This window comes from Bubalus kerabau, chromosome 7 (genome assembly GCF_029407905.1).
Source record: "Bubalus kerabau isolate K-KA32 ecotype Philippines breed swamp buffalo chromosome 7, PCC_UOA_SB_1v2, whole genome shotgun sequence".
NCBI classification, from domain to species: domain Eukaryota; kingdom Metazoa; phylum Chordata; class Mammalia; order Artiodactyla; family Bovidae; genus Bubalus; species Bubalus kerabau.
The window spans coordinates 25,935,941-25,961,526 of record NC_073630.1 but is presented as its reverse complement, the minus strand read 5'-3'; the positions used below and the strand labels follow the sequence as shown (position 1 = coordinate 25,961,526).

General features: G+C 38.2%; 1 long non-coding RNA gene across 1 annotated transcript; it reads right to left on the bottom strand.

The window, feature by feature from the left end:
* Positions 1-22,094: 22,094 nt before the first annotated feature.
* On the bottom strand, positions 22,095-24,651 carry LOC129657557 (uncharacterized). Its single transcript, XR_008716798.1, has 3 exons — positions 24,549-24,651; positions 24,405-24,443; positions 22,095-22,353 (listed from the first exon to the last, which is right to left on the bottom strand). It is a non-coding gene; the product is annotated as an uncharacterized LOC129657557 (long non-coding RNA).
* Positions 24,652-25,586: the final 935 nt, after the last annotated feature.

The window sequence follows — 25,586 nt, the reverse complement described above, 5'->3', positions numbered from 1 at the left end:
TTGGGGAAATGAAAAGATTTCTTAGAGCAAACAGGAAAAAATAAATCATAAAGAAAAATTAATAAATTAGACTTCATGAAATTTAAAAACTTACAAAAACGCAAGGTACAGATGAAGAGAAAATATTTGCAACAAATAGCTACAAAGGTCTTGTATCACCATATGTCATAAGCACTTACAATTCAATGATAAGGAAAATGATCAAATAATAATGGACAATATACTTTAATAGTCACTTTAAAATAGAAGATGTGCGAATGGCTAGATATTCAGTATCACTAATATCAAGAAACTACAATTTAAAGATATAAAGTTATCACAATATTTCCATTAGGATAGCTAAAATGAGCAAGTCTGACCAAGTCAAGTTTTGCTAAGGATGTGATACATACATTGCTTGTGGGTAAATAATACAACAATTTCAACAAACAGTAGAAATTCACCCAAGAGAAACAAAAACATAGGTTCTTGCAAAGAACTAAACACTGATGTTCTTAGCAGTTTTATTTGTTGTAGCCCCAAACTGAATAGAACCCACATGTATGTCAGCAGGTCATGGGTCAAATTGTGTTATATCCATAATAGTAGAACGGCTTCCCTGGTGGCTCAGACGGTAAAGTATCTGCCTGCAGTGTGGAAGACCCAGGTTCGATCCTTGGGTTGGGAAGATCCCCTGGTGAAGGAACTGGCAACCCACTCCAGTACTCTTGCCTGGAAAATTCCGTGGACTAAGGAGCCTGGTAGGCTACAGTCCATGGGATCCCAAAGAGTCGGACATGACTGAGTGACTTCACTTTATATAGTAGAATATTATTTTATACTACAAGTACCTTTTTATATATTATACTATGACTATTTACACTATTTTGCTATAAGAAAGGAATGAAACACTGATATATGCAATAAAATGGACAAAGCTTAAAACATTACACCAAGTCATAAATAATACTTTGTAATTTCATTTTATGAAACAGACAAATACAGCTTTTTGTAACAGAAAGGGATTCCTAGGCGATGCAGTGGTAAAAAACCCACCTGCAAATGCAGGAGATGTAAGAGACATGGATTTGATCCCTGGGTCAGGAAGATGCCCTGGAAGAGGAAATGGCAACCCATTCCAGGATTCTTGCCTAGGAAATCCTATGGACAGAGGAGCCTGCCAACTCTTTCCTATTTTTCATTAAAGTGGTTTCTTAATGAATAACATGAAAATTAACACGGAAAAGGATCTCCCATGATCACACACAGTATTTTTAAAAACCCACATCTGGGTCTTTTCCATAAGTTCATTTTTCTTCTACAGTCCAGGGTGTCGAAAAGTTTGGACACGACCTAGCAACTAAGTGCATGCAGACACACGTCAGAAAGCAGATCAGTGATTGTCTGTGGACAGTTGTGGATAGTGTGTGTGTGTGTGTGTGTGTGTGTGTGTGTGTGTGTGCGCGCGCGCGCGCACTCTTCCTGATCCAGGGATCTAATCCCCATCTCCCGTGTTTCCTGTATTGGCAAGCAAGCCTTTTGCCACTAACACCGTCTGGGAAGCCCCATGGATGGTTACCTGACTGCAAAGAGTAGTAGGAAAATTTTTGAGGCAGTAAAAATATATCACTGTTTTGGTGGTTATTTCAGTGTATATACCTGTGGAAATTTGTCAATATGTACACTTAAAGTTGGTTCACTTTATTATACTTAAACTGTACTTAATTCAGCTGATTCTAATTAAGTTGATTTTATAAAACTCTTACAAAATCTCAAATAAGAAAGTTAAGTAATAATATTAGACAAAAGTGGTCAGAGCTGTGTTTCTTCCATTTTTGTCCCAAGAGTACACAGGGACACTTTTCCATATGGCTGGGTATGGACCCTGACTATAGTCAATCTGACTTATTCATATGGAATATTCAAAATTTGCGTTGAAACAAATGTGCACTTAAAGGCACACAACTTTACAACTGTGAGAGCAGGCTAAGCTTGTCAATAGTCTTCAGACAAGACGTTCATATTGAATAAACTGAATGAACATGTGTGTAAACAATTTGTTTCCTATGAGATGAGGGGAGATAGAACAGGGGATTCTGCTTGGGAGGCTGTAGACAGAGTCAGTGGCATGACCTGGGAATTACTGGAGGGCCAATAAGTAAGTTTCTGCATATGTCAGTTGATAATGTAGAACTTTTGATGTCAGTTTTAAAAGCTGCATGTTTGTCATAATGCTCCAAGTGAATTGATATAAATGGGCATATCTCTTTGATGCTGTCTCCTGGGAGCTTTATCTTCCCAGGAGTCACTTCCCTCTATCTCTTTCTATCTCTCTCTCTCTCTTTTTTTTTTTTTTTTTTTTTGTTATTCTTCTCTTTACTTCCATATTCAGGGTACAAGGTCACCCAATCTAAGTATCCTAACAGTCAAGGAAACAACCCATTTTTTACCCTACCTTTGCTGCCAACTCTTTCCTACTTTTCATTAAAGTGGTTTCTTAATGAATAACATGGAAATTAACATGGAAAAGGATCTCCCATGATCACACGCAGTATTTTTAAAAACTCACATCTGGGTCTTTTCCATAAGCTCATTTTTCTTCTAGCATCAGCTCTCATGTACCTGGTATTCTTGGCTCCTTTCCCTATATTAAGCAAATGGGGAATGCAGAATGAAAAGAGTTTGAGAAGAACCACTTCAGACCTCTGTTCTTTCTTCCCCTCTTCTTCTTTTCATGTCCCCTCCCCACCTTCCAGCCACCTTTTCATACCTTCTGTTCTTTTTGGATTCCAAACTAGATGCCATCAATCTTCTTGTTTCTTTAGTATGTACTCCTTGCCCTCAACCTCACCTCATCGCTCTTGCAAATCCTCTTGACAGCCACCCATGTAATCTGGTTTCCTGGGAGACAACCTTCCTTATTCCTTGAAAGCTTCAGTTACCCACATGTGCACAGTGATTACTTTTCTCACCGCTTGTGGACTGTCCATATACATTGGATTTAAAAAGCACATAGTAAGTCAAAGAGGTTTCTCCTTACCATATTCAATACAGTTCATAATTGTAATTAAAAGCATTTAGAAACAGCTATAATTATGGAATGCCTTTTCCTAATACCTTTCTTTTTTATTAACACTATAAGGATATCAGAAAAATAAAGTTAGTTATCACTTCTACCTTTTAATTTCTTTGCAAAGACTGCAAATTTTCCTTCATGTCTCTATTCTTTGAGAAACTTTAATTTTGCTTGTGTTCTCTCTGTTTTTTTTTTAATGCATTTATTTTCAGCAGAATTTCTCTTTCTTTGCATTAGTTCTAGTTTTACTGTCATTAAGGGTTTGAAGACTTTTCTAGGGGAACTTCTTAACTAGATTATTTGGCTTCAGAGTCGATATTCACATTTTATTTTTCTTGGTTCTCTTAGATCAGTAAAACTGATTCTATCTGCTGTTTAGAAAGGCTATAGTTACAGAAGTTGGGAGTGGGAAAATAAGATTAGTTAGCTAAAATGTCATGTTACAATATAAGAATTTCTCAATCCTCAGCTTGTGGACAGAAAGCCAGAGAGCACACTATCCGAGACATTCTAGAAACTCAGTAATATTTATTGAATTGTCAATAGATATATTCACCATGTTCAATACATTTTCTTTACTGATAAAGATAGAGGATGCCTTGTCTCTGATTTGAAAGAGAGCTTTGTATTAAATACCTGTTACATGAGGAAAATTACAGTAAACACTTCGGGGTTCTTCTATCATGTATCATTGGTCAAAAGAGCTAAGAGAGTCTCTTAGCTTTGTTTTCCCAGAAAGCAGAACCAAGCAAAGGGCTAACGTGCAGCTATTTCATAAACTGCACTGAACCATTCCTATGGGGACAAGGGAGGAAGGATAGTTTTCCTGCTAGCTTTTGTAAGCCACTGATAAATTGTACCCCATGACATAATAGCTCCTCCATACTTGAAAGTTGCGCATACAGAGTACGGAAACGGAGCAGAGTCCTGTGGGATCACCTGCAAGGCAGCCCCTGGAGGAAAGGAAAGAGATACATCCATGGACAGGGTGGAAGATGGGGCATCATCTGGTTGCATTTGTGCGTATTTGGTTAGAACACATGGGGAGCTGAAACAAGGATGCCAAAGTGAGGATCTGAAGAGAAGGAAGATTGGTGTTTGATACAAAGATCTTTATTTCTTCTGTAAACATACATAATCTAAACATAGCCTCATGGATATGAGACTCAGTCTCTGCACTGCAGGCAACTTCCTTCTTATTGGAATTATCTCCATATTGGATGTTGCTGATGGGATTTCTGCTACCAAAGGCTGATGCATAGAGGACGTTGTAAGATGGATGGAGAGCCTCGGGGTCCATACCCATAGAGGGGAGAATGTGGAGCATGTTTGGAAGTACAAATTCTTCTCTCCTTTGATTGCTCTCTTGGGAGTAATATTTTTGCAGAATTTGTGCCTTGTTACAAAGATCACTCACAAATGTGAGGCCTGTGTATTACACACCTGGGAGTGGCCAAGAACAGCTGGTGATATAGCTGCCAACATTATAACTGACAGAAAGAGGATACTCTGAATCAGCACCTTAGTGAGGATGTGCAGAAGGATAAAAATACACCAAAAATAATGCTAAGAACAAGTACTGGTTTATGGGTCAATATTAATTTCAAGTTTCTTTTAAAAATGGCACACATAGGTATTATTTACTTCATGTATATTGCTATAAATTATTTCATTTTCAGAAAGGAAATTTGAGTAACATAAAAATTAAACAGGTTAGTTTTCTATTCATTTTTAGTTTTGTCTCAGGACTAGAATCCAATCAGATTTTGCCTTTTTGAAGGCAACAGAGCTCCATTATGAAACCTAGGAAAGAGTTTTCTAGAAAAATGCACTTTATGGATGTAACCTTATGCAAATGGGTGCACTGACACAAGTTTGCATAAAATTTCAGACCCTTGAAATTTTCTCTAATAAGGGTAGAAACAGAAAGATAATCTTACATGCTCTTTTATGAAACTGTGAATAAGAATTACTTTAAGCAAACCTATTCCCCAAGTAGAATTTCATGCTTACTTTCTATCACATTAAGTAAATTATATATGGTGCTATTTATTTTTTTCCTTATTTTCAGGAAATTACTAAATTCTCAATGCATTTTATTCTTTAAGGAAAGATTAATGTAATTGAGAAGAAAACCACAAAATATGAGAAATTCAGGTAGGATACAATGTATGATAAAAGGTTAGTAGAGCTGGGAATTTCCCAATCTGGAGAAAAGAAGGCTAAGGGGAGACATGATAGCTTCCAAAAGTATGTTAAGGGATATTACCAGGAGGACAGGGACCAATTCTCATTAGTCAATGAGAGCAGAACAGGAAGTAATGAGCTTAAACTGCACTGGGAAATTTAAGTTAAATATAAGAAAACTTTTTAACCATGAGAACAATTAAGCGACGATGCTGATTGTCAAGGGAAATAATGAATTCACCTTTACTAATAATATTCTAAGTAGCACTTGACACTCATCCATCAGGCATAAGTTTGGAATAATAAAAATCAATTCCACCAACATTCTGGGAGTAGATTAGATGATCCAAGAGGGAATGCTCCTCAAAATCCCTACCATGTAGAAAAATAGACTCAGTGGAAAGAACAACTTTTAAAATATGTAAGATGAACAAATATTAATTTTACAAATAGATTAGTCTCCAATTTAAAATAAATAAATAAACAGTCATTAGATTACTACCACATGGAAAAGTCAAAGTTAGCCTCTGTGAAGGAAATAAAGATAAATCCTAAATGCTCAAGCTCTCAAGTCACTTATTTGGTAGTAAATTGGTACCCCCAAGTTTTAAAAATAAATATCCTTATTAGGAAAAATATTTTGAGCACTCAACCCTAATAAAAGTGTATTTGCTTATTTATGGATGTAAAATATATACAGTATAAAATACAGTATAAAATAAATGTAATATAAATTAAAAAGTGTAAAATAAAGATGAAATAAATCTTATTTTTAAAATCTTTTGCTAATTGTACCTTCCTCTTTCCTTGGCTTATTATTTAAAGCCACAATAATCAATTAGACCAGTTTCATATTTAACAATGATAATTGTTACTCTTTATATCAAGTCAGCCTCTTGATAATTTTAAGTCTTGGTTGACTTCTTGTCACATCTAATTAGACTGTCATTAATTTTACCTTGAACAGTGGCCAACAAAGCACTCATACAGGGTATAGGAGAACTGTCAGCTCTGCTACTGTAGATTGTTTTTTATGCTTCAGTTTAGTGTAAATTTCAATCTGTAATTTTTCTACAGGGATTTTTTTAAAAAGGATTCTTGTCCCTTATATAAGACTTATATGGAACTAGATAATCAATCCATAAAGCTACTTAATTGTTGACTGTGGTATATATCAATATTTTAAACAAGAAATGCATTCTTTAAGGCATACCTACCAACACTTGAGTTGGGCAAATGGCTCTCTTTCCTCAGAAACTCATGTTCTGTGGGTGACTTGTGACCTTAGAATCTGTGTAATGAGTGTTGGCACATCCATCAGTTTATATATTGCATGTTTCAGTTCAGTTCAGTTGCTCAATTGTGTCCAACTCTTTGTGACCCTATGGACTGCAGCACGCCAGGCTTCCCTGTCCATCAGCAATTCCCAGAGCTTGACCAAACTCATGTCCATTGAGTCGGTGATACCATCGAACTGCCTCATCCTCTGTTGTCCCCTTCTCCTCTTGCCTTCAATCTTTCTCAGTATCAGGATCTTTTCCAGTGAGTCAGTTCTTTGCATCAGGTGGCCAAAATATTGGAGTTTCAGCTTCAGCATCAGTCCTTCCAACCAATGAATATTCAGGACTGATATTGCATATCGGTAAAGCTTAATTGGCTTCTCTGGTGGCTCAGATGATAAAGAATCGGCCTGAAATGCAGGAGACCCAGGTTCACTTCCTGGGACAGGAAGATCCCTTGAAGAAAGGAATGGCAACCCATTCCAGTATTCTTGCCTGGGAAAGAGGACAGAGGAGCTTGGTGGACTACAATCTGTGGGGCTGCAAAGAGCCAGACATGACTGACCTTGATTATGTTTATAAAGAAAATAATAAAAATAGTCTGCTCCTTTCAGAATTATAATAATAGACTACTCTAAAAGCCTTTCAGTGAAAATCAGTTTAGATTTTATTTTATTTTATTTTTTTTTAAATTTTATTTTATTTTTAAACTTTACATAACTGTATTAGATTTGCCAAATATCAAAATGAATCCGCCACAGGTATACATGTGTTCCCCATCCTGAACCCTCCTCCCTCGTCCCTCCCCATTCCATCCCTCTGGGTTGTCCCAGTGCACCAGCCCCAAGCCTCCAGTATCGTGCATCGAACCTGGACTGGCAACTCATTTCATACATGATATTTTACATGTTTCAATGCCATTCTCCCAAATCTTCCCACCCTCTCCCTCTCCCACAGAGTCCATAAGACTGTTCTATACATCAGTGTCTCTTTTGCTGTCTCGTACACAGGGTTATTGTTACCATCTTTCTAAATTCCATATATATGCGTTAGTATACTGTATTGGTGTTTTTCTTTCTGGCTTACTTCACTCTGTATAATAGGCTCCAGTTTCATCCACCTCATTAGAACTGATTCAAATGTATTCTTTTTAATAGCTGAATAATACTCCATTGTGTATATGTACCACAGCTTTCTTATCCATTCATCTGCTGATGGACATCTAGGTTGCTTCCATGTCCTGGCTATTATAAACAGAAGAAGATATAACAATTATAAATATATATGCACCCAACACGGGAGCACCGCAGTATGTAAGACAAATGCTAACAAGTATGAAAGAAGAAATTAACAATAACACAATAATAGTGGGAGACTTTAATACCCCACTCACACCTATGGATAGATCAACTAAACAGAAAATTAACAAGGAAACACAAACTTTAAACGATACAATAGACCAGTTAGACCTAATTGATATCTATAGGACATTTCATCCCAAAACAATGAATTTCACCTTCTTCTCAAGCGCACATGGAACCTTCTCCAGGATAGATCACATCCTGGGCCATAAAGCTAGCCTTGGTAAATTCAAAAAAATAGAAATCATTCCAAGCATCTTTTCTGACCACAATGCAGTAAGATTAGATCTCAATTACAGGAGAAAAACTATTAAAAAATCCAACATATGGAGGCTGAACAACACACTGCTGAATAACCAACAAATCACAGAAGAAATCAAAAAAGAAATCAAAATTTGCATAGAAACGAATGAAAATGAAAACACAACAACCCAAAACCTGTGGGACACGGTAAAAGCAGTCCTAAGGGGAAAGTTCATAGCAATACAGGCACACCTCAAGAAACAAGAAAAAAGTCAAATAAATAACCTAACTCTACACCTAAAGCAACTAGAAAAGGAAGAAATGAAGAACCCCAGGGTTAGTAGAAGGAAAGAAATCTTAAAAATTAGAGCAGAAATAAATGCAAAAGAAACAAAAGAGACCATAGCAAAAATCAACAAAATCAAAAGCTGGTTCTTTGAAAGGATAAATAAAATTGACAAACCATTAGCCAGACTCATCAAGAAACAAAGGGAGAAAAATCAAATCAATAAAATTAGAAATGAAAATGGAGAGATCACAACAGACAACACAGAAATACAAAGGATCATAAGAGACTACTATCAACAGTTTAGATTTTAAACAAACACACTTTTAAATGCATTGATGAACTCACAGGAATGTTTTTTAAATCTCCAAGGACTTTACTCCTCAATAAATTGAAATCTGGAAAAAATATTTAGATTTTATGTGTAATAGAAATCAATTTTCCATTAATGAGAGAGAGACTTCTTTACAAACTTAACCTCATCAAGTTAAAAAAAAAAAAAACAACAACTTCTAAACAATACATATAATAAAAAAGAAAAATGACTGTAGATTTGAAGTATAAGGAATAAGTGAACAAAGATGTTAGCATGTCAACAAATGTAAACATTGTATAAAAACTGTTCATGTCCAATGTATGAGGTTAAGATTAAATAGAAAGTAAGAGATAAATAAAACCCTAAACAGTAATATAATTTTCAATTGAGGCAGAGTTAAAGTATTAAAGTTGAAATATTCTAAGATCTTTATATTATTTGGAAAGAGGCATAAAAATGGGATTTTTCTAAACGTTAAGAATATACAGTAAATTTTCAAAGATAACCACCAAGAAATAGAACCAAATGGTGTAATGAAATAAAAAAGAAATGAATACAATCAATGCAAAAGAAAGAGGAAATGAGAAAAAGGGTGTTAAAAAATCAGGACATATGAAAAACACAAAATAAAATAGAAAAAAGTGTATCAGCAATCAAAATAAATATGTGAACAAGCTATTAAACTCAGTAATTAAAATAGTGATATTTCTAGGTTGCAGGATGTATGGCAAAAGCCATTTTCCAAGGATACACTTATAATATAAAGGTAAATAAATATTTTCATGTAAAAGATGGAGAAGAGACAAAAATAGCCTAAAAATGAAATAAGAATAATACTTTCAGACTTTTAGGACAATAGCAATATCATGTAGGAAGGGACTCAATAGACAGAGATAAAATTCCAGTTCACTGGGTATATGTAACAATTCTAAAGTTGTATATACCTGGTGAAATAACCTCTAACATACCAGGTAAAATTTGAAGAACTAAAAGGAGAAATGAACAGATCCACTATGAGAATGAGAGATTTATATATCTCTTATGTCTATATAATTTAATTTGAATAAAATAACAGTTTTAGTGAACTTATAAAGAACTCTGCACTCAATAATTAATGCCCATTCTTTTTCAAGTACCATGAACAAGAAATTTCAAAGGATACAATGTGTGAACATAAGACAATGAAATTATGTTAGGAGGTGAAATTTGGAGGGAAAAACTCATCAACAGCAATGAAGGAATCTTAATAGAAATTTGGAAACATTTAGGATGGATAATAAAAACACTAGTGTCAGTCTGAGTCCTCTGAGAAGTAAATACCAATACAGAATGAGATGTACAGGAGAGATTTTGGGGAGATGCCCTTGAAGAATAAAGAGGGAATGGGAAGGAGTAGGCCACGGGAGCCTTTGGGCGATGAAAAGACAAAGGAGGGTTGGGGAGGAAGGATTTTAGACAGTTACAGTTCTGAGAAAACTCTAAGCCATGCTGATGAGAGTAGATAGGTTAAGGCTGCCCATTGTAGGAGTCCCATGTCCAGCAGACGAGGCCTGGACTGTTACCCTTGCTGTGATGGGTCCTTGGCTTTGAGCAGCCTGTGAAGAGGTGGCCGTGGTGATGCCACAGTGGATCAGAAGGTGCAGCTTCTGCCAGTCTCACAGAACAGGCTTTAAAAAAACAAAAATTAATTAATTTTGTTGATGTACATGTTGTGTTAGCTTTTGCCATACAGCAGAGTGGATCAGTTATACATATAAATAAATCCATTCTTCTTTAGATTCTTTTCCAATATAGGTCATTACAGAGTACTGAGTAGAGTTCCCTAGTAGCACAGCCTTTCAAAGGAGATAAAAGCAAATTATCTCCATGGCCACTGCAATACAAACCATATGCATATACACTTCTTAAGTAGCATTAAACAGTATTTTAAGGGAAATATATGGCAATAAGTACTTATATTAGAATAAAATCTTAAAATTAATGAGCTTTGTTTTCACCATAAGTTAGGAAACATGTCAACAGAATAAACCCAAAGAAAATAGAAGCAAAGAAATAGTAGAGATAACAGCATAAATTAATGTGACATAAAAAATATGGAATATATATGTTAAAATATCCAAAAACAGTGAAATATATAAACTGACAAAAGGGATCAGGAAAATGCATAAAGTATTAACATAAAAAGGAACATAATTGTAGTTACAATGAACAGTTAAAATGATAAAGGAATAAGATGAACAATGTGTACAATAAATAGAACTTAGATAAGATGGATAAAATTACTAAAAATAAATTACATATCAAAAGCGACTTAGAAGAACAGGAATACCAAATAACCCTGAGGAGTCTTAAAAATTAAATCAGTATTTTTAAGTCTTCCTACCAAGAAAACACCAAGCCCAACTGATTTTATGTGAGTTCTACCAAATGTTTAGGGATACGATCATTCCCAATAAGTAAAAATTTTTCTAGAAAATATAAAATGGCTTACCTCATTTGATGTAAGCACATCAGTTCAGTTCAGTTCAATTCAGTCACTCAGTTGTGTCCGACTTTTTGCGACCCCATGAATCGCAGCACGCCAGACCTCCCTGTCCATCACCAACTCCCAGAGTTCACTCGGACTCACGTCCATCGAGTCAGTGATGCCATCCAGCCATCTCATCCTCTGTCATCCCCTTCTCCTCCTGCCCCCAATCCCTCCCAGCATCAGAGTCTTTTCCAATGAGTCAACTCTTCGCATGAGGTGGCCAAACTATTGGAGTTTTAGCTTCCAAAGAAATCCCAGGGCTGATCTCCTTCAGAATGCACTGGTTGGACCTCCTTGCAGTCCAAGGGACTCTCAAGAGTCTTCTCCAACACCACAGTTCAAAAGCATCAATTCTTCAGCGCTCAGCCTTCTTCACAGTCCAACTCTCACATCCATACATGACCACTGGAAAAACCATAACCTTGACTATACAGACCTTTGTTGGCAAAGTAACGTCTCTGCTTTTGAATATGTTATCTAGGTTGGTCATAACTTGCCTTCCAAGGAGTAAGCATCTTTTAATTTCATGGCTGCAGTCACCATCTTCAGTGATTTTGGAGCCCCCAAAAAATAAAGTCTGACACTGTTTCCACTGTTTCCCCATCTATTTCCCATGAAGTGATGGGACCGGATGCCATGATCTTCGTTTTCTGAATGTTGAGCTTTAAGCCAACTTTTTCACTCTCCACTTTCACCTTCTTCAACAGGCTTTTTAATTCCTCTTCACTTTCTGCCATAAGGGTGGTGTCATCTGCATATCTGAGGTGATTGATATTTCTCCCAGAAATCTTGATTCCAGCATATATAAACTTATAAATGTCTATTATATATAACATATACAATACTTATATATAAATATTTATATATATATATAGTATATAAACTGTAGTACCTGAGCCACGCAAAGGAAGTATACAAAAATAGAGCTAACTAATTCATGAGTATAGATGTTAAAATGTCATAATTAGTATACATCCAAATGTATAAGTCTCATAAAGCATAATGAAAAACCAACTTAGACATTGCATGCAGCAATAATAGAGTTTTAGAAAGTTCGAAACACAAAGCTAAGCAATATATTGCTTAGAAATGCAAGGATTCATTCATATGAACATTGAGAATCAAGAATACCCTTGCATGGAAGGGAAGGGAATGCAGTCTCTGAGGGCACATGGCAGAGATTCACTGTTATTAACTATGTTCTCTAGATGGTGACTCTTGGAAATTATTTTTATAGTATCAGATACTTTTACAGGTGAGAAGGAACTCTGAAATCAAGAAGTTTGGTTTCTCATTTTACTTGTGATCAAACCAAGCTCACTATCTCTAAGTGCTTTACATGTAGCCACACAAAACCACGTGACTCTTATTCATGTTTTTTCATCACAAAACACTGATAGAAGTTGAATGATTTTTTCTGTCTGGACTTTTTTTTTTTTTTTTGGTCCATTTAAACTGTCATTAGGTATGAAATTCTTATGCCAAACTTGGTATAACCCAACTTGGTATATATGCCAAACAAGTATAACCCATTACTTGGCATTCACATTTTAATATTTGCTTCAGTCATTTATTTTATATATAGTATCAGAAATTATTTTTAAGTAGGGAAATATGAATATCTATCATTTATTAATTGCTCCCTAAGTATTCATAACTGTGATAAGTTCTTTATAATTATTATTGATTACCTTAATGTCTGATTTTATCAAATTTAGAGCCTAAGTTTGCTCTTGGGAAACATTTTCCTGATTGCATCATTTTTAGATGTAATGTGCTAAGTTGCTTCAGTTGTGTCCGACTCTGACTCCATGGACTGTAGCCCACCAGGCTCCTCTGTCCATGGGATTCTCCAGGCAAGAATACTGGAGTGGGTTGCCATTTCCTTCTCCAGGGGTTCTTCCCAACCCCAGAATCGAACCCACGTCTCTCACACCTCCTGCATTGGCAGGTGGATGCTTGACCATTAGCGCCAACATAATGGACTTAATTGGCAGGAACAGGGGGTGAGGAGATTTTTTCAAAAAGGAATACAATGAGAAGACATCAACTAGGTGAGAAATGGAATTGAAGGTGGTAGAGGAGCAAGTGGGGCAGAGAGGAAGAGAGATGCTCCAGGGGATATTGGACCCTGCAAGCAGAAGGACAAGTGGGTCCTTGTGTCCTAAGTATAATGATTCAGACACAGCAGAAAAGCTATGGACCCTGAACAGCAAAGGTAGGCTAGTTACAGGGAGACTTTTCAGAAATCTCTGAGGTCATCTAGTCATATAGGATGTGGTACTTAGCTCTCCATCTCAACCCCAATGTCTGCAACCCCAGAACTGCAGACTTATTTGTTGGAACCCCTAAAGGAACTCATTAATTTTTTTCTATCGGTTTATAGAGTAATGTCTGAGATGGAATTTCAAATCATTTGTAATTCTTAACTACCTGCCTCTGTGGGTTGAGTTTCACATCCATAATGGTGTGAAATCACTTAGCACACTCTATGAAAGTCATGGGGGACAATGAACATATGACGTGAAAGCGGAGAGTGTGGGTGGTTGCAGCCCCGAGGGGCAGCAGTATTTAGAAGAGCCGAGACAGCAGCGCCTGTGACTGCAGCTGAAATCGTATCCTAGGAGCCAAGGGGGAAACCTGATGAGTATGGAGTTAAAAACACCAAGGAGAGGTGGAGGATTTCAAGAAGATAGGGTGAAGTCAGCAGGGCCAACATTGCTGAGGATTTAGAGGAAATAAAGGCTGAGTGGCTCAGACAGTAAAGAATCCACCTGTAATGTGGGAGACCTGGGCTCAGTCCCTGGGTTGGGAAGATCCCCTGGAGGAGGGCATGGCGACCCACTCCAGGATTCTTGCCTGGAGAATTCTTGTGGACAGAGGAGCCTGGCGGGCTACAGTCCATGAGCTCACAAAGAGTTGGACACGACTGAGCAATTAAGTACAACAAAGCACAACAACAAAGGCTGAGTGAGATGTGCACACTGGATTTGCAACAATGAGGTCACTGGTTTCTTTGGAATATTCTTTTTTGGGAATAAACAGATGGCAACATGTAAAGGAGTGACCGCTCAGTGAGGAAGAGTGCACAACAGTTTATAGAGGCTTGCTTCTGAACAGGTGATAGAGATAGGACAGCACTCAAAGATGTGGGGAGGAGGAAAGCTTTCCTTTGGAGTGACTGATAGTCACTGATAGACTGATAGTGGGACATGTTAACTACCAGTGGGGAACAGGCAGAGGGAAAGGAGGGAAGTGAGGATGGGGAGAAATCTGAGAGTATGGGGGAAGGACAGAGCCAGAAAAGAAGTGCAGAGACTAGCCATAGACAGGAGGAGGGGTGCTGTGACTTTAATGGCAGAAAGGAAGGATAAGAGGTTTTTCTGATAAATTCTATGTTCTCTGTGAAGAAGGAAGCAAGGCCATCATCTGTGGTGAGTTGGGAGAGAAGGCTGGAGTCCTGAGGACTGTGGCTATCACCATTGGGGCTTACTTGCACATTAGAATCACCTAGGGAATTGTCAAAACTCCCAGACTGTACCTGAAGCAAACTAAATTAGAATATGTGAAGGAGGAACCCAGAATCAGTACTTTAAATAACTCCGGGTGATTATTATCTGCTACCTGGACTGTGAACGATGTTCTAAACCCTGGATGTGTGTTAGGTCACTTGGGGGAACTTTGGATATTACCAAAGCCTCAATCCTGCCAGCAGAGGATCTGATTTTACTGGTTTGGGGTGAGGCCCAGGTATCAGGACTTTTTAAAAGCTCCCCAAGGTTCTAACGTGCAGCCAGGGTTGGGAATCACTGATGTAAATGGTGGTCAGGCAGCAGGGAGGACTCAACACAGGTTGGAAACCTCAGATCTGTAATAGCAGCAGCTTAACAGAATTGAGTGATGCCCATGGCACTCAGTGGTCCTGGCGCAGAATTGGGAAGGATGAAAGATTGGATTCTTCTGAGTCCAGGGCTTTGTTAGTTGTTACTTTCTTGGAAGAAAACATAGAGAATGAGACTTGCAGGTTTTTGACGTCAGAAGGATTTTTTAAAAAATTATTGAACTGTAGATTATTTATCACATTGTGAGCATCTGCTCTACAGTAAAATGATTCTGTCATACATATATCTATTCTCTTTCATATTTTCCATTATGGTTTATAACAGGGTATTGAATATAATTCCAGTATTCTACAGTAGGACTATCCAGTACGTAATGGCTTTACATCTGCTACTCCTAAACTCCCAATCCATCCCTCCCCGACCCCTCCACCCCTTGGCATATATAGTGTGTTCTCTATATTGATAATGCTGCTAAGTCTGCTAAGTCACATCAGTCATGTTCAACTCTGATATATTGATAATAGATGGATTTAAATGATGGATTATGAAATGTAAGCTTTACAGGGAGTGGAGGTAAAGAGATGAGGGTGTCCATAAGAAAAAAAAAGGGGGTCTTGAGGCTGGAGCTTCCTATGAGATTGAAGAACAAATATAGAGCAAGCAACTGCATAGAAGAGCTGGTAATAATTGAGAAGGATAATCAAAAATTGATTAATTTTCTGAACTTTTTCTTTGTTTATTGACATGACTGACATAGGCTTCTGCTAATGTTAGTTGTTATGCAAAAAAGAAAGAACCGATGAGTATTAGAGATGATCCTTATATAAAGTGCTGTGCCATTTTAGGATAATATAGAGTAGTACACTTTTCTGTGTGTATTTTGGAAGTGTTGACTCATATTTGGCCTCGGCATTTAGAAGTGGCAGTTATGACAGATGCCTGATTCTGATGCTGTTTTAAGAGACTGACCTCCTTTATGATCCTGCCGTTTGCAACAGTGTGGATGAACTTGGGGAACTTTATGCTAAGTAAAATAAACCAGACAGAAAAAGAAAAAAACTGCATGATCTAACAGGAGGAAGCTAACAACGTTGAAAGCCTAGAAGCAGAGAGTAGAACAGTGATTATCAGGGAGATGTTGGTTGAAAGACACAAAGTTGCAGTTATGTAGAATGAGCAAGTTGAGAGATCCAGTGTACAGCATGGTGACCATAGTTAATCATCCCATACTGAATACAGGAAATTTGCTGAGAGAGTACAGTTCAGGTGTTTGTATCACACCCACAAATGTTAAGTATACGAGGAGGAGATGTGTTAATTGGTTTGAATGTTGTGATCATTTCACTGTATGTCTCAGATCATCATGAGTCCTTGTGTGTGTGTTAGTCATTCATGAGTCCTTAAACATGTACAATTCTTATTTTAGCAATAAAAGTTAAGACAACAAAATATGGGCTTCCTTTATATAAACTCACAGAGAAATCTCCAGGTCTTAAGATCTCTCTGAAGAGGTCTCTGTGTGGCCTTAAAAAGGCCTTGAGTTGGGTCACATCTCCTCACTGTGTATCTGAAAAACTCACCTTCCCTTTGGAGGTGCCTCATCTTGATAAGCTGCCCCCATCACGTGTGGCCTTTGGGGATATGTTGCTATCTTGTTTACAGATCAGGTTAAAGGTAACACTATTTTCCCCCTAAAGATTAATGAAACAGACAAAACCTTCAGATAATAAAAGGAGAAGAAAAAATAAAACTGCAGGAAGTAAAAAAAAAAAAAAAGTAGGAAAAAAATGTTTCCAAAGCCTAGGTTTCTAATTCTACAATAATTTAATTCTAAAATTTTGAAGAGATTTGCTGGTCTTGATTTCTTCCCTGCTTCTTCCAGGGCTTATATGGTATATATATTTCCTGCCATGTGGGAAAAGTTTCTAGGAAAACTGCATCCTTCTGAAGCCAATCTTAAGCATTTGATATAATTCTTCTACCACCCTGGGGATCCTCTCTTTTGTCTGGGTTTCTATTCTTACAGTGGTAGGGCCACAGTAAGAGGTCCCCAGTTTTGGAATAGGCCCTTCTGTTGCCCAGTAATCAGGGAGTACCTTTATTACAGATCAACCAAATATATGTATTATGCAACTCTAATTCATGGCTAGAATTATTAGCTCAACAGCTAATACTTGTTGAGCATGGCTGTGTATCAGATACAACTCTAGATACTATCATGTAATCTTTACAACAACCCTTTGTTTTACAGATGAAGATGCTGAGATAAATGAGTTTCTCAAGATATTATAGATAGTGCATGGTTAGTTTTATTTTTGATTTTAAAATTAAAGTATTTTCCAGATAAGATGGCTAGCTAACCCAGGCTGTTGGCTTCATCCCCAAAATGGAAAATGTCAAAATGTTATAAGAAAGCTGGGATTCCTGAATTAGCCTGGAAACCACCAAGAAACCATTGAGGAGATATTACACAGTTTCATCCAGGTATGAGATTCAAAATCAGTCTAGAGTGGAAGAGGGTCAGGCATCATGGATAGTGACAAGCTGATAGTTTTTTTCTAGATAGGTCTTTTATCCTCTCCCCCATATTTCTCTGAGGAATTTCCCTTCCCCATCATCACTTTAAAACAGACAAAGCAAAATCTCTTGGCTAAGGGTACAAAATATCAGAAGGAGGGTGTAATGCCATCTCTTGTGTTGCTGCTGCTGCTGCTAAGTCGCTTCAGTCATGTCTGACTCTGTGCGACCCCATAGATGGCAGCCCACCAGGCTCCCCCGTCTCTGGGATTCTCCAGGCAAGAACACTGGAGTGGGTTGCCATTTCCTTCTCCAATGCATGAAAGTGAAAAGTGAAAGTGAAGTCGCTCAGTCGTGTCCGACTCTTCGTGACCCCATGGACTGCAGCCTACCAGGCTCCTCCGTCCATGGGATTTTCCAGGCAAGAGTACTGGAGTGGGGTGCCATTGCCCTCTCCAATCTCTTGTGTTAGATCTATACATTCATGAATTACTGGATATCAGAGCCAAGTATCCAGTTAAGGAACTGTGCTTCCTATTCTTACCTCCCAGGGCTAGCCTAGCTGTCCCAGCAGGAAAAGAATCCACAACAAGGGTTTGATTGGGGGTAGTTTGTTTTGGGAAATGATTTCCAGGGGAAGTTTCAGCAAACTCTTGGAGATGGTGAAGGACAGGGAAGCCTGTCCATGATGTAGTCCATGGGGTCACAGAGTCAGACAGCAACTGAACAATAACATTCTTGTACTTCCAAGCTGTATGTGCATTAATACCTAGTGGGTCTCTTTAAATCCTCCCTTGGAGGCCTTCTGACCCTCACAGCATACCTAATTAGCTAATCTGAGGTTGTCTTCTTATTTCAAGGTTCTTAAGAAGTCAACAAAAGGGTTATTAATGGGACATTATCTCCCTTTCAATTCCAGACTGCTCTCTTGTGGCCTGACACCTCTCCAAATTGTCTCACGCTGCTAGGGAGTCACTGAAGCCCCAGAACATAAAGCAAGTAATATTTGGAGTTGCTAAGAGAGGGAGAAAGCACTGGAGACCCACTCCAGTACTCTTGCCTGGAAACTCCCGTGGACGGAGGAGCCTGGTGGGCTGCAGTCCATGGGGTCGCTAAGAGTCGGACACGACTGAGCGACTTCACTTTCACTTTTCACTTTCATGCATTGGAGAAGGAAATGGCAACCCACTCCAGTGTTCTTGCCTGGAGAATCCCAGGGACGGGGGAGCCTGGTGGGCTTCCGTCTATGGGGTCGCGCAGAGTCAGACATGACTGACATGACTTAGCAAGAGAGGTGCTGTCAGGATTCGTTCTGTGTTTCTGGTTACAACAGCAAAGGCTAAGTGCAAGTTAGACCAAGGGAAGGGCCCAAGAGAAGTCCAGTATATGCTTATTAAATATAGCCCTTCATTCTGGATGCTGCTACAAGTGTGCCAAACATACCTGTTCTATCATAGAACATCAGCGCAGAAAAGAACTTTGGGGATTTTTCTTCAACTCAGGATCTCCTGGTGTGGGGCTCCATAGGGCATTCATAGTCCATATTTGACTATTACCAACATACCAAGATAATCCATTGCTGAGCTGGGTCCACAGGTTTTTCTCTTCTGCTTTTGTGTTATACCATTGGCACCACCCCATGAGGCCTTCAGCTTTAGTTGAGGGGAAGCCTTGATGCAACAAAAGTAGAAGTAAGAATCTGGGCTTCATATTCATAGAATGTCCTTGTATTTTCTGGACTTGCTTGCACACAATCTACCTAACGATGGATCACCGCCTCATTTGCTCAAACGTATGGCTCCACAGTTGATAATATTTTAATTTAATGTGATAAAAATGATCACATTATAAGCTAATAATATTCAGCTTGTAATGGATAGCTTTGGTGGCATATTCACTATGGTCCATGGTCAAGGTGTTCTTCCTCTACTAAGGCATGGTAACGAGCCAGGAAATGCTTTTCAAATGGAGGAGAGTTCTCACTAAGACTTTACTAATAGGACTTACCAGACACCACATTCAGAGTCAGAACTCACCATAGACACCTCTAGAACCACTAGATCTGCTGTGTTCTCTGGCTTATTGGTCAGGGCAGCTTGCACTTGAGATAGGAACTTCTGTAATGCCATCTCTTGTTCTGAAATCTACTCAAACCTTCTGTGTTATCCCCAAGTGCAGTGTGCACTGACTCCGACAACCAAATATTCTTATTATATGCTAGCTTCTCAGGTGGCCCTACTGGTAAAGAACCTGTCTGCCACTGCAGGAGAGAGACTCAGTTTCAATCTCTGGGTCAGGAAGATCCCCTGAAGGAGGGCATGGCAACCCACTCCAATATTCTTACCTCCACCATCCCATGGACAGAAGAACCTGGCAGGCTACAGTCCATAGAGTTGCAGAGGGTCAGACACAACTTAGCACACACTCAGCATGTACATTTATCCTGGTAGTGAAGGTGCAAGGTCCAACAACTTGCCCTTTACCTTATTGGGTTAGGTTAGGGTTTGGGAATGTCTTAGCTTGCTCCAGACCTTTTGACCCCTAAAATTCTGTTGATGTGGCAGGCTCATAGGTATAGATTCTTTGGTTTCACATTTAAAAAGTCATTTAATTATTTCTGAGGTTTCTGAATCTTTCCTGAATCTGCTGTTAAGGCAGTTTTGATATCTCTATATTATTTATTATAGACCAAGCTTCAGGGTGCCATCCTAACAGCACGCTGAGACTGGTTCTAGGTTTCTTGGTTAGAATGTTAAATTCTGAAACGTGAATATAATGCCGATAGATTTTCTTTCATACAGTTTTACAGTCTAACCACCTGGTATGAAAGGCCCCATCTCAGGTCTTGGAATACCGTTGATTTGTCTATCGTGTCTTTGATGTTGGTATTTGAGTTATTCAATCACTGCTTTTAGTCTGTGTACAATTAAATAAAGGGCTCAAATTTGATCACAGTCTGCTTTGCAAACACAGAAGAGGAGAATCCCTCTAAACACATCCTTGGGATTGTTATGACTTACAAATCCTCTCAACTAAAGCTGATGCAAGCTCAGTAATGATGATGATGCAGTATACTAAAGTTACCAGGACCTCATGTTACTACAATGATGACTGCTTTATCCCAGTGTATTCTTTGAATGATTCAGCTCTGAAATCCCATCCTGAAGGTCAGCTTTTCAAGACCACTTGTTTCTTAGTCTATGATCCACCAACAAAACATAGCATGAGACAAGGGCTTGTGTTCAGGTAGCTTAATTTGGGAACTGATCCCAAGGAACAGGAGTGGTAGGTAGGAAGCATGAAACAGGGAAGAGGGAAAGCCTCTGCACTCAAGGATGTGGCCTTGAGTTGGTCACCCCTAGGGGGGTGACCAGGACCCTCTGAGAAGCCATAGAGTACCACTTTAGAAATGTTTACTTGAGGGATAGGAGGAGGAGAGTTAAGTCCATTGGATCTTGTCCTCCACTGATGAAAGTCTTCCTCTCTGGGTCTTGACTTCCTTGCACTCCCAGGCGGCGCATGTGTGAGTGCTGACAGGTGTCCTGAGGAGTCTGTATTGTGCAACAAGATGCCAGCTGAGGGAAGCTGGTTGCTGCAATAATAACTGGAGGGAGAGTTGGGCTGAGAAGTTGTAAGTTGGGCGTAAGATGTGACCAACTACACTCCTTTCTTTTTTCTCACACTTTCCTCAAGTCTGGTCTTACCTTTTGGATTGTGCTCCAAGTACCCCATCAATCTGTTTCTTTCACAGAATCATAATACCTTAGAGCAGAAAGGACGCTCGGGGAACTTTCTGAGGGGTTGTGTTATCCAAATGATGTTACTGAGGTACAAAAAACTCAAGAATTCTAGCAAGTCTCACTGCTACAATTAGCCTCGGAACCCAAGACTCTTGGTTATCTGCTTTTGGTGCCTTGAAACTTTGAGCTTCTTGGAGTCAAGGAGGTTGTATAATTGCTAGTATTTTGATGATCATAACCTTCATCCATGTTCTTTGTTTCTGAGAATAACTTCAGTAATGCCATTGATATTTATCCAGTATTTTACATTCTGCCAAGCAATTTCATGCCTATCAGTCCATTTAATCCTCACAGGAACCTTAGGAGAGCTGTTAGTTACTTCATAAATCAAGAAATAGAAGTTTAGAGATTCAGTCACTTGTCTGCTTATGGTCTCAGTTTAAAAAAAAGTAGAATTCTGTCTTCTGAAATAATTGGGATTCTGTCCTCTGAGTTTGAGTACTCTAAGCCATGGAAAAATGGTTTATAAATACTAAAGGAGTACACACATATACAAACATGTCATCATTGAGCAGTCTCTAGTCTCTCATGGAAATGTGCAGAGTTCAAATATAGTCACACACACACAAACAATACATATAGAAGAATAATTATTAATTTAAAATATATAAGTTCATGATGTCAAGCACAAAATGATTATGATATTCATTCAGTCATTTAATAAAATTACTGAGCACTTATTGTATCCCAGGCATTATTCTAGAACTGCAGATTATAGTCAGAACAGATAAAGCCTTGCTTTCAGACAGCATATTATTTTTATTAGTCCACATAATTTATTATTTGTATTTGTGGCTAGATCTCAACTGACCTGCTGTGTACTGTGATATTTTTACTGAAGCAAAGCAGGAAAGAAGAAATCACTTAGCACCTAGAACAGAGAGGTGAGCCGGAATACATGTTCTTTACACTGTAGATGATCTTCACAGTAGTCCTCTGTGAATAGAGAGACCAATGGGAGAAAAGGAGGTGAAACAAAGAACTTCTGCTTCTAGTTAAGAGTTTCCTTACTCACTGATACCATTTTCACTTACGTAAAATTATCATACCCTCATCTCCATTCCTCTTAGACCAAGTTCCCAATTCTGCTCTGCCACCAATAAAAGCATTGTCCTCATTTCTAACTTTCAACACTTGCCTGCTACTTCTGCCAGCTTGTGGTTACCTATGGAAGGCATTTTATGGACTGAAAATGCCTGGCTTAAGAAACTTTTTTCCCCCCAAATATGCATAGCAAAACTGATGGTAACATATGGCCCTATATTTTTTCCCTTCTTGCCAGTTCACTAAAATAAATTTACTTTCAATTTACATATTCTTGTCTACATTTCAGAGCTTTAAAATATATTTGTAAGGTCTGTCCTGTCTATCTTTTTCTGAGATTATGCAACAGCTTTGCATGCTGTTTAGGAAATAACAGGAACTTTTATGATTTTTAGAATCTTTCATTTCCTAAGAAATTTAGAAAAGTTTATGAGATCAGAAAAAGAAAGGCCAGCATATCCCTGGAAATGTAAAATTATGTAAAATGTATTGTTTCTGTAAGCTTGATAGTAACATACCTTTCAAATTTAAAAGCATGTCTACTGGGTATAATACCCTAATAAAATTCTATTAGATATATTTTGCTGTCCTAATACAATTCTGTTTGGACCTTTTAATGAAAGGTCATATTACTAAGAATATAGAAATATAAAGTAGCTCATGGTTAATTTTTAAATGAAGAAGAAACTTATGATGGACCTTTGAGTGTGCTAAAGTGAAAATAATATTGTTTTCATCTAGAAAAAAGACTGCTCTACTGTCCTGCAAGAAAGCCTGGCAGGCTCTAAGAGAATGTCTCAAAAGACTGGCTTCCCTCTTCCAGGTGCCAACATCACCCTCAACCATTCTTGAGATTTTGTTATCAATGGGGTGTTAAATGTAAAAAAGAATGTCCTGTAGACAAAGAGTGTCACGTGTCCATAGTCAGAGTATTCTAGAAGCATGTTGTGGAGATACCAGGCCTGCTTTGCTTGCTTACTATCTAGATTCTATTGTAGAGAACAGAGCTGTGACTTTATACATTTGGGTCTTTATACATTTGTGATAAAGCTGGGTCATCAACTTCCTTTTCTGATTGTGTGGCCAACTAACCATATGGCTGCTGCTGCTGCTAAGTCGCTTCAGTTGTGTCCGACTCTGTGCAACCCCATAGACAGCAGCTCACTAGGCTCCCCGTCCCTGGGATTCTCCAGGCAAGAACACTGGAGTGGGTTGCCATTTCCTTCTCCAATGCATGAAAGTGAAAAGTGAAAGTGAAGTCGCTCAGTCGTGTCCGACTCTTCACGACCCCATGGACTGCAGCCTACCAGGTTCCTCCATCCATGGGATTTTCTAGGCAAGAGTACTGGAGTGGGGTGCCATCGCCTTGGGTCATGAATATGGAGTATTTAAACTCTATGGACACTTGCCTTTCCCTTGAAAGGCATAGCAGGTCATATAAGGGTTGCCTGTGTTGTTAAAAGTGAAGTAAGACATTTAAGATTTTTAGAACAGTAGTTCTCAGATGGAAGAAGTTTTGCTTCCCAGGCAGGCAGGGGACATTTGGCTGTGCCTGGAGACCTTTTTGGTTTCATAACTGAATGAAAGTCTCCTGCATCTGGTGGCTCTAAGAGAATGTCTCGAAAGACTGGAGAGGCTGCAGGTATGGCTAAACATCTTAGAATTCATGGGATGACCATCCACAACAAAGGAATCTTGGTTTAGAGATTTGAATTGCTTTGTTTTTGACAGTCATCATCCTGTCCCAAACAGCCATATTAAAATATAAATACAGCTATTGTTACCAAGTAATATGTGCAGACACTCCTTGTTCTACACCATCCCAGAGTTCATCCCATTCCTCTCTTTGCTGAACTTCACATCATTCCCAGTAATATCCCCAAATCTCTCTCCACTTCAAATGCCCATCATATCCTATTCCTGATCCGAGCTTCATCTCCTACCTGAGTTTCAGCTGAGGGACTGGATTCAAATATGTTGTGCTTAGAAAGAAAAGAAAGACAAATGGATTAGTTCTTTAGGCAGCAAAATGGACTTATTGGATATGATGTGCCGACAGAGGAAGATTCTTCAACAATGCAACTTACCTATAAAACCCAAGTGACTTCTGACTCTTTTTTCATTCCTGGGGTTTTGCATTGTTGTGTAGCATGCTCTGGCAGAGGAAATGCATATTGCCACCTCCAAATATCCTGCAAATATAGATATTCATAGATATGAATCTATGTAGGCCATGGAAACCAGATACCAAAAAAGTTAATAATAAGAAAATTAGGAGTGATCATTTTATTTAGAAAGCAAAAGAATACTATAAAGCATCTTGCAACATTCCTTTCTTGCATAATGTGCATAATGGAGGAGATAACCTATAATGTTATCAGAGACGAGAAGAAGAGTAGGATTCAGTCTCCAAATTGTCAGAAAGATAGATATTTCTTAAATTCATAAGAACTATTAGAGAGTCATAGCTAAGTAGCAGAAAAACTATAAGGCTGGATGGAGAATTGAAGTTTTATAAAATTTTACATTTACATTACATTTAGAGAGATGGGAAGACAAGATTAAAGACAGTAAGGAAGTGACATTGTTTCATATGTGTTCAGTCACGAAGGTTTAAAAACAGTATAATTAAGCTTGCATCTCAAAGACAGTAGCTTGTCTGATTGTGGGAAAAAGTCTCATTGTGAAAGATGGAGCAGATGTTCATGCTTGTGAGACATGGCAACAGAGATGTCTGATTTTGAGAGATCCATATTTTACAGTTGTGGAGTTTGGCATTCCTAATCTGATATAGAAAAAAATTTCTCGTATGGTACAGCATTCTCTGCTCCTCTTTACTCTTCTTTACTCCTCTACTCCACAAACTGCATTTAGAATGTTATTATTATTTACGTAGGGAGACAATGACAATCATATGAAACTATTTCTTTCTAGACATTTTCACTAGAATACAATGTCATAAAATTGCAGAGAGAAAGGAAAAATTACTGAGAACTAAAGGTCCATTTTGCTCTGCAAATTCTTTTGGAAGGATAGTCTCACCTTCTGATCTCAGTGGCAAATCACACACTTTTTTTTTTTTTTTTTTCATTTCAAATTAGCATGGATTACTTGTGTCAGCTGCT